Source organism: Phyllostomus discolor, chromosome 6, assembly GCF_004126475.2.
Source record: "Phyllostomus discolor isolate MPI-MPIP mPhyDis1 chromosome 6, mPhyDis1.pri.v3, whole genome shotgun sequence".
Lineage (NCBI taxonomy): Eukaryota > Metazoa > Chordata > Mammalia > Chiroptera > Phyllostomidae > Phyllostomus > Phyllostomus discolor.
The window spans coordinates 54,460,837-54,470,848 of NC_040908.2; the positions used below are offsets into that span (position 1 = coordinate 54,460,837).

Genomic DNA, 10,012 nt, shown 5'->3' on the forward strand with positions numbered 1-10,012 from the left:
TATTTTTTCAGATTTTATTTACTTATTTTAGACAGAGGGAAAGGGAGAGAGAAAGAGGGAGAGAAATATCAATGTGGAGTTGCTTCTTGCACATCCCCTACTGGAGACCTGACCTTGCCCACAACCCAGGCATGTGCTCTACCTGGGAATTGAACCTACAAGTCTTTGGTTTGCAGGTCAGTGCTTAATCCACTGAACCACACCAGCCAGGACATGAAAAATAAAATCGTATGAGTTCTCTAGCTTAAAAGTTTTCAGAAACTTTCCTCAAAACCATGAACTATATTGTTGACTAGAACCTTAAGTATTCTGCTCTTTCTTTCAAGTTACTCATGTAACAAATAAGCACCCTAAAACGCTTAGCAAAAATAAAAAAAACTCATTTCTTTCAAACTAAAGATCTCTGGGTTACCTCTAAAAGATAACCAATTAATTCAAGAGACTATTTCTATTTCATAATCCAGCTGACTGTGATTTCAGTTAATTCATAAACCACTTTAAAACCTTATGAAAAAAATGCACCATACTATGTCTGTGTAAAAGCCATCATGTTTTAATTATGAGCTAAAAATGACTAATACAGTGAGTTTGTATTAGAAAAATTAAAATTCCATGTAAACTGCTAGGGACTTTCACAATGGGGTCAATGAAAATTTTTCTTTACATACAATACGATCATTAACAGACTAGTAATTCCTATTTAGAATGATAAGGCAAAACTAGTAAAGCCACACTTTTCTCATTAAAAGTTATACACTATCTTCTGTAGGGATTGCTATTATCTGTGAAGAAACAAAGGAAGATGTGATCACTCTATTGCACAGCCAGAAATTTAGGGAATCTGGTCTTAGGATAATCTAGCCATCTTCTCCATCATCTTCAGTATCTAGTTTCCACTTTGGCCCTTGAAGATTTCTCCTCCTCCTCCTCCTCCTTTTTATCCTTCTTCTTTTCTTTCTCCAGCATAGTCTTTGTCCTGAATTTCCTCTCTCATTAAGTATGAGAGGCCCACTTCCTCTTCTCCCTCTCCCAATTCTGAGCCTGATTCATCTTCATCCTCATCATCATCCCCTTCTTCCTCCTCCTCTTCCTTATACCCTTCAGGTGGTCCAGCTTCATATTCCTCTTCATTGTCTTCATCTCCACCCTTATCAACTTCCACTCACCAGTCTGGTCTTTCATTATCTTCCTGATCACATCCATCTAAGTATGTGATCTGCTGCAGCAATTCAAAAACACTCTCTAGGTTGGTGATCTCATAGTTACACAAGTCAAGACTTCTCAATTTTTTAAGATTGTGCAGAACTTCTAGTGTACTGACATCTTTGATTTTGTTTGTACTCAGATTGAAGTGGGTAGATTAGTACATTTCTCTGCTAGAATTTACAAACCTTTAGAAATTGTATTGTTACTAAGTTCCAACTTTTGAAGTTTATTTAAGTTGGAAAACTGGGCCAGTGAACTTAGTTCTACATTAGCCACACTCAGAAACTCTTGTTTTTTAAAAGTATCATTGAGGCCCTCAATGTCCCCATTGACACACAATGGCAATTATCAAAGGCTAATTGTGTCACCTCCTTCCAGGCTCTGTTCCTTAACTCCAGGTTAATTCTCTTGCTCATCTCTGAGTCCTCCTCCTGTTCTTCTGCTACTATTCTCCTTGGTTACCCTGATCTGTCTTTCCCACTACCATCAACCCTCAAATTGTAAAAGATTCGGAAATAAATGAAAAGAAACACAAATATAAACACCCACCACCACCACCAGATAGGCGACGGGGAGAAAGAAGAGATTAGCAAACGGAGTCCAGGGAGCTGAGACTCTAACTCCGCTGCTAACACGTCTGTGTCCTCACACTGGCACGCACTCACACGCACACACATACACAACTGCAGTTCCTTCCTCTTCAAAGGCTGCTGAGGGACTCGTGCGCAGATATTTTTACATGCTGAGTTTGAGGTATTTAGCATGTTTCCTAAAAATAGAGAAGGGAAATTCCATCTTCCTGATACCACTGGCCTCTGGAGCACGCTTCCAAATCGCGCTGCCTCCTACCAGGGCTCGTCCTCTCAGTGTTACCTTCCTTTATCCTTCTCATAACCCCTGTGTCAAATTAAACTTTAGGAATTATCACTTTCAACCTTTTATTGCCCTAGTCACAAAAACTCCTTTGGTTACACACATCTTGGTAACCAAGGTCTTCTGTGGTCAGATCTCCACCTTGTTTTCTATACCAATATACGGAGAATGGAATTTTATGTCCCCCCCCCACTCCGACCCTCGCCACTCAATCAATTCTTTAAAGACATAGGGAAAGACATATAAGACTGCTGTGGGGGCATGGCAGGCTTCAGATTGTGGAGCCATAATTAGACCATGAAACAAAATTTAGGATTGAAAGAAAAACCCAAATCTGACAGGGCATGCAACCAAGCCTTAAATATAAAACGACAAATCTCAAGGTTGAGGATCAGCTCTAGTAAAGGTTGAAGAAGAGACATGATGAAATGAAGAGTCAACAGAGGTTCCCTGGGCCATCAGAGCACTGTAGGTGCATTTTAAAGTCTTCTCAGGTAAAATGTATGTATGTAGATTTTTTTAAGACATCAAAAAATGTAAGTCTTATGTTGTGGTGCATGAAGAGACAGAAGAAGAGAAGGGAGAAGGGAAGGAAGAAGGCAGGAAGAGAGGTAGGGGAAGAGAGAGGGAGAGAGACAGAGAGAGAGAGAGAGAGAGAAATACCAAAAACAGAAGATAAAAAGACTGTAGAGGTGCTTATGTTCTTTCAAATTAGTGTTTTGGGTTCCCTCAAATATATTCCCAGAGTGGGATCACTAGGTCAAAAGGAAGATCTACTTCTTAATTTTTTGAAGTATCTTCTTACTGCTTTCCACAGTGGCTGAACCAGATACCATATGATGCCACTCATATGTGGAATCTAATGAACAAACTAAATTAACCACCAAAATAGAGACAGGCCCATAGGTAGAGAACATGATGACAGCAAAGGGGGGAGGGGAGGAGTGGAGGAACTGAGCAAAAAGGGAAAAAGACTCAAGCGCATGGACAATAGTGTGGTGATTGTGGGGGGCAGGGTATAAGGGAACTAAATGGTAATGGAAAAATACATAAAAATTAAAAAATAAAAATTAAAAAAGACGAATTTCTGTCACCTTCTTACTCAGAAAGTATTTCTGTCTCAGACGTGGCTATAATGTAAATTCCAGACTTAGGCATTTAAACACACTTTTTAAATGCCCGGTTCTTCAGAATTGTAAGAACATTACAGCTAGATGAAAGATAATTTTTTATCATCTTCTTATATGTCAAATTCCTTTGAGCTATTTACAGCATTCAAAAAGAATATTGACAGATCAGCAAAAATGAAAGGGCATTTTCATCACCTTGAGAAATGGCGATCAAAGGAATTGTGCCAACCAATTCAAATATGATCAATGTCTCTGTTTCCCTTCTTTTCTGTCATAAACTGTGACTAAAAGGAATTAAGTTATTATTTTCAAAGCCAGCCTCATCTTGATAATGTCATACAAAAAAGCAATTTGGATCACATGAGTTTAAATCCACCATGTGGTGAATTACACTGATACAATTTTATGAAGGCAATGTTAATCATATTTGAAATTCATGGCAGTCTGTCTAGTCATCGGTACAGTTTAGAACAAAGCAATTGGCATTGGTTAGGCTTAAAATGCTTTTACTTTTGTAGAAAGATACATAGAAACAAAATTCAAATGAGATACCACCTTAAGAATAAATATCCTTAGTTAAAGCCACTTATAATAAAGTATATTTTCTTCTCCAACATACCCATTTCCTCATCTCAGGAAAAGGCCAGTGTTTCCAGCTGCCTTGGAAATTTGTGTATATAAAAACAGGGAGTACATTTTCTCTGCTGCCAGCACATATAAATTTAGCATTTTGATTTATGGATTGTGGATAGCTTAGGAAGACATATAGGTTTGGCACATGCTCAAGTGTCAAAAAATTAGGAACCTGGACACATCTTGAACTTTTAAAATTCCTGAGCCATTGATTAAAAACTGCAAAAACCTCACTGAGGAGATACAAAGCCAAATGAGATGCCCAAGGGTCTTGGAGTGAAATCTGTGTGCATGCCTGCTTCTTTGATCTCGTCCGAAGGACACCTATTCTGCTCTTCTCTTCTGTAGTCTGTACTGACTACCCAGTCTTTTTAAACCTGCTGGGAGCTACAACCCCAATAGTTATCAGCATTTTTTTTACTCACAGAGCTGAACATCCAAGTGAGTTACCCCCTTTATTGAATCTATTCTGAGATAATAACTAGGTTAGTCCCTTAACATACCAGCTGGCACACCTGAAATAAACCATGTCTCACCTATAATCCATTTTCCAACTCTAGAGGACACAGTAGAGGAGCTAGAAGGTAGGAAGACCTTTGCAGGAGTCCACATGAGAGATGAGAGCTGTGGCCACAGGATGGATGGGTGGAGGTCAAGGGAGGAATCTGATTTCTCTTATCCTGGCTTTAACTATGTTTTAAATGAGAGAGAAAACAAGGAGTATCATCAGAGAATGAAGCTGGAAGAGAAGATTTTGGGCTTGAATGATAGAGAAAAAGAGTGAGACACAATAGTCAGCTGAAGAGAAAAAGAACATAAAATTGTGAGTGGCCTAGGGACTTACAATGTAGCTGCCTGGAGGCATTAAGGTGGATTCACGATTCATGATCATAAGCTTGAATTAGTTTTAATCATTGTGTTTGCAAGTTTCTCCCCAATTATTTCAGTAGCAGAGGATTAAATTCTTTATAGTCAGAAAAACAGTGTGTGTGAGTGTGGATAGGTTTTTTCTAAGAAGGAGGATGGGTAAAGTAAAATAGGGAGACAACTTAAAAAAATATTTCCACCTTTTCATCATAGTACCACAGTGTTCCTCTACATTAATAATTCACTTCCTTTGTCTAAGTCATATATTTTATAGCTATGTATTTTGTAGTTAGTTAATTTATATGCTTTATAATTAAAGTAAGCAATTATATGTTACTTGGAAGGCATCCACACTAAAAAACCCTATATTTTTAAAGAAAGTAAAAAATTCAAAAATCATGAAAGTTGGCCTATAAACATCCAAAACTATATCAACAGTGTTGCAGTTATGGTCTTGTCAATGAGATTTGGTTAAAAAATATCATGAACATGATTAAAAGAAAAAAAAGAATTGGTTAGAGGACCGTAAAACTTTATTTGCCTCTGTACGCACATTCTCTAGTAGAAACATTGTTAGAGTGATAAACTCATCCTTAGGTTGACTAGACATATTTTACCCTCTAAAGTCAACCAGCACTTTGAGCTCCAAGGACCGGAGAGACTGCAGTTTCCTGGATGCAAAGCCTCAGGACTAATGGGCAGCCCTGCTGCAGAAATGCCCAGGAGACAGCTCCAGAGGCAAAGGCAAAGATATAAAGACAAATTACCCAACTAAAGTCTTAACAAAGGAGAGTCCATCTCAGCTTAAAGATAGTATAACAAAGGCACTGAATGTTCTACAAGTCCAACTCTATTTCTGAAAGGAATAAAGCAGTATATTACAGAATAACACACTATGTAGAGAATTTAAATGAAGAAATAGTAGCTCTTTCTTATCGATGCAATTGTTTCTATTATTGTTGAGAAATTTATAATTACAATTTATATATCAATATGTAAACGATTTGGTTCAATATAAAATGGCTACTAGTATTTTTGTGCAAACTTACAGATAAACATTTCTTTACCCATACTGTAAATTTTGCTCTTATTAAAAATAATGCCTATATTATATGATGTTATTCCAGAGGGTCTATTCCACCCAACAAGAAAAAATATAGTATAACTAATAAAACTGAGAGGCCAAAGAAGCTACAAGAATATTTAAATTATATATAATCAGAAAGTCATAACTACTTAGAAATTTTAAATATATATAACATATCATTAAACTTTATATTATATATATATATATATATATATATATATATATATATATATATATATATATCAGAAAGTCATAATGTTACAGAACAGACCTGGGGGGTATATGATATACTATTACCGAAAGGATACCCCCTTATTCTCCAGGGGTTCCCCCCCATACTAGGTCCACTTTGCTCCCTGCCAGAGGAAAGATGTCTCTCAATGCCAAAGACTGGTGAAAAGGAAAGGAATTATTTATTTAAAAGTTATACACACTTAGAGTAATGACTTAATGTCTTTATTAAAATATTAAACTCCTTTAGAATACCCACAGACGCACACAGTCCTTTCTCCTCCCTCTGCCCAGTCCGGGGTACCATATCCCAGGAAAAGAAGTAGAAGTCCAAGATTCAGGCTCTCAGCACCATCAGCTGTGTCGACAGCTTAGACTTGTGGGGGTGAGGACATACATATATACATATATATATAATATTTCCTGGACAACCTGAGTTCTGGACCCCAAATCTGTATTTGGTGTCTCCCTCTTGGCTGCATCCTGTTACAATAATACTTCAAATTTTTAATGAAGCAAATGCTGTTTATTTTTGTTCTTTTTTGTTGGTTTTCTTGTGATGCTTCTATTTTGGGTCTATAGTAATGTGGACTAGATTTTTTCTATTAAGCCAAACTTCTACTCCATGTGTGTGATTCTGCCTGGTCTTACATAATTGATATTCTAAAATGCTGGTTCATTTTCTTTACTAATACTTCATATGTTTGAATATTAATTTATAAGAAGGATTGTTCTTCACTACCTCTTATTGCAGTTATCTTTTTATAAGCATGGTTATGAATTAGAATATGTGCTAGGTTGCACTCTGTAACTTTTGGATAGTTTGTGCATTTTTGCCTAATTTAATTAAATTTAATATAAACTAACTTTAAAAAATCACCATAACTGCACCAACAACAAATAATGGCTGTGAACATTTTTCTGTATAGACAGTGTCCCATGCCTCATCATTCTCCTTTTGTACGACATCCTTTTGTCTTGGTTGTTTGTCTTCCTTTCCATTCCCTCTCCCCCTGCTAGCCTGTGAAAGACTTTTATAGAGTTGATCTCACTTTGCACTCAGACAGTCTATCAATTATCCCAGACGTTTCCTCTAGAAATTGAAATGGAAATTTTAAATTATTTGTTCTGTCTTTTGATACCGATCATCTCTACAACTTGATTTCTATCATACTTTAAAACACCACCTTTTAATGCTTGTGTTTTCTCATTCTTGCACAAGGTAAATAAATCTGGGTCAAGCACTGACAAAAGAGGCATATGGTTTAAACTTTAACTCATTTCTGTCCACATGAGTGACAAACTTGCTATAGTCACAAGACATTTTCTATTATGGAAGCAAAGTAATTTGTGAAAATCAGTTATCTGATTTTGCAGAGTGATAAAATGACCAAATTATTGCTTTATTAACAACCTGATTCAATCACCTGTTATACAATTCATGAAATTTTGTATCCAGGAAAATGAAATATTTTAAATAGATTTCTTGCATGTTATAATCCACATAGTACCACCTTTTACTTCTACTAAGCCAAATAATTTCTTTCACAAGAGGGCAAGAGAGAGGTTTTGGCAGAATATGGGGTTTGTGGAGGATGGGGCATGAGGAGAAATTTTACATTCTTGCTATACCAGTGCATGCATATACAAACATGCTTATTTTCCACAGCTACAGAGAGATGGCATTGTATCTGTGGCTCCAAGAAGGGCTCTCTAGCCTTTAAGAAGAGACTATCTTACTTTTATTTCTTCCTTTTGCATAAGTAAAACTATATTTTCACACACTCAAGTCTTTCTCACTAGAGAACTTTACTAGGCTTAAAATTCAAAGTTACCTGGTTACATATCCCATTGTCTACAATTGTCTCTTGGGGATGTATTTTCCTCAGATATCTGAAGGAGAAGGGTATCTGGATGCATATATAAGAACATATCAGGATATCTTAGTCTGAGCTTTACTATTTACTTCTATATAAATTTCTTTTTCCACGTGGTTTGAATTTCCAAACATTTTGATGCTCATTCAGGCAAAGATATGTGTACAAAAATAGTAAGTACTGCTCATAATGCAAAAATGGAGCAGGAACTTTTGTCAAATAACCAATTTAATCCAATTCATTAAATGTGGGTATTGCAAAAAAAATGCTGTGTGTCTATTAAAACTGATCTTTATTTTTTGACTTGTGTTTTACGTGTTAGTTGGTCAGGAGAATGAAGATGTGGGAAACTACTTTTTCACACTTATTTTCTTTGTAATATATATGCATGACTGATGGAATGAGCATGTCTTTATTCCCAAGGCCTTTTTATCAAGGTTGTTATGAACATAGAAATAAAGAATGCTATGTATTGCACCATTTTCCCCCATCTTTCATCCTCAAGAGCATAAGGTAAAATTACCTCAACTTTTGATATTGATTACAAATAATTAATGCATGGAACCACATATTGCATATTGATCACATATATTAAATCATGATGTTTTGTATATATTGCATTGAATAACTAGATTATTAATATTAATCTGTTTCTTTTAGTTTTGAATGTAGTCACTAGGAACTTGCATATATGTCTATTATTTGTGGCTCACATTTTATTTTTATTGTATATGGTATTCCAGATATGTAGATGACAGAGTAGACAGATACAGGTTTAGGTGTGGATATGCACATTATTTATATAATATGTATTTATGTATATTTGCAAGGAACAAGAAACTCTGTAAAAACATTCTACTCAAACAATGACTATTTCCAATGGATAGAATTATTTATGACAGTCTTAATAAGCCTCATGGAGCATGTGGAGATCTCTACATGGCTTGCTTTATCTTGTCTCTTTCTTTGACAACTGTCTTCTTAGAGACATGCACCATAGCCACCGCTCCTTATACAATGGTCATTTTCTTCATTTCCCCGTGGTATATTTTAATATACTTTGGCCTGGACTTCATTAAAACTAACTACATTTCCCTTATTCTGAACTTGAATTCACTTGTGAAGTTTTTTACATTCCCCAGATGGTCTGACTTCCATTCTAGGCATTGCTGCATAACACAAAATTTAATCTCTCACACCAGCTCTGATGTACTCTTTTGCAGGTTCCTAAAATGTGAGGCAAACCCTTCCTGAATCTGCGAGAGACTCTGAATCTTAACTCATGAGCAACAGTTAAATTTTAGAATATGTAAAACTGTATTTTCAAATAAAACGTATTTTTACAAAAGTATATACAACTATTTTGTAGACAAAATTCTTCTGAATCTGGTTGAAACATTTTCTTCCACAATAATTAAAATTATGTAATAAATGTGAAATATGTTTTCTGTATAATAAGTAGGCTCTCTGTCATAAAAACACTTTACTTATTACCTTATAAATATTCTCTCTGTATCACAGAAACCTTGGTTTAAGGAAGACAACTTCTCTTAGCAATATTAAGATATTGACTTTGGAATCAGTCAGGGAATGAAAATGAAGTTATGCATATTTAATCTACTCAGTGAGGATTTGGGCTGCCTCTGAGAATAAGAGAGAAAATTAGTAGCTCCCCAACCAAACCTCACAAGGTTATTTATGAGGACAAAATTATATCAAAACATATGGGAAAGCATCTACAGAGTATAACAGAATAGAAAATGTAGGACATTTCATGATTGTTTTCATAATTGATCATGATATTATTTAAACTTTATTAGAAATATTCATTTGAGCTTTGTGAGTTTAACACTTTCTTTAAACCCTAAGGGCCAATTCCTTTTTTTACTTCAAATATTTCTTTTTCACTTCAGTAATATAATGTGAATATTCTTATATCTTTTTAACCTTTCAAGAATTTTACTTTATGAAGGACAGTGCTTTTTTGAGCCTTTACCACATTTTCTAAACAGTCTATACCAAGGAGACTCTAACAAGCTATTCCTCCCAGCAAAATAAATAGTGTGTAACACTGGCCAGTGTGGCTCAGTTGGTTGGGCATCATCTCA

General features: G+C 35.6%; 1 pseudogene; it reads right to left on the reverse strand.

The window, feature by feature from the left end:
* Positions 1–759: 759 nt before the first annotated feature.
* On the reverse strand, positions 760–1,803 carry LOC114498514 (annotated as a pseudogene).
* Between the last annotated feature and the right edge of the window lie 8,209 nt (positions 1,804–10,012).